This window comes from Plasmodium falciparum (assembly GCF_000002765.6).
Source record: "Plasmodium falciparum 3D7 genome assembly, chromosome: 6".
In the NCBI taxonomy this organism is placed as follows: domain Eukaryota; phylum Apicomplexa; class Aconoidasida; order Haemosporida; family Plasmodiidae; genus Plasmodium; species Plasmodium falciparum.
The window spans coordinates 357501-358390 of NC_004327.3; positions in this window are offsets into that span (position 1 = coordinate 357501).

Sequence of the window (890 nt, forward strand, 5' to 3'; positions counted from 1 at the left end):
ATTATTTATGGTAATATAATATAATGTAATATAATATAATGTAATATAATATAATATAATATAGTACGTAAAAATATTATACATTTTTTTATTATCTGATTTTTTTTTATATTTTGGGTATACATATATATATATATATATATATATATAAAATATGAATACCCCCACAAATGGTTCGAAATATGTATAAATATATATAAATATATATATATATATATATATATATAATAATTAATATGTATATATGTCATATATTATATATTTATATATATTTATAAATATATATTTTATTATACATATGTATAAAAAAAAAAGTATCTATCTATATATATATATATATATATATATATATAAATATACATATGTTATATTTATTATATAAATGATATTTATATTTTTTTAATATGTACATATATATATAAAACATTTGAAAAAAAAAAAAAAAATAAATAAATAAATTATTCTTTCATGTATTTTATAAAGTTTATGTATTTATAATAATATTTTTACAATTTATTATAATAATAATAAAATAATAATAATTATTATTATTATAATATAATATTATATATATATATAAAGTTATGTTTTAAAAAAAGAAAGGAATTTATTAAGAATAGAATTCTTAAACATTTTATATAATTATATGTATTTTTAATATATATTATATATATATATATATTCTACAATTATCCTTCTTTTTAAATAGCTATATGTAAAGGTAAGTGAAAAAAAAAAAAAAAAAAAATATATATATATATATATATATATATATTTATATATATTTATATATATTTATATCTATATATATTTATATTTATTTATATTTATTTATATTTATTTACATATATATTTTTTTTTTTTGTATCCACGCGACCCTTTCCTTTTAG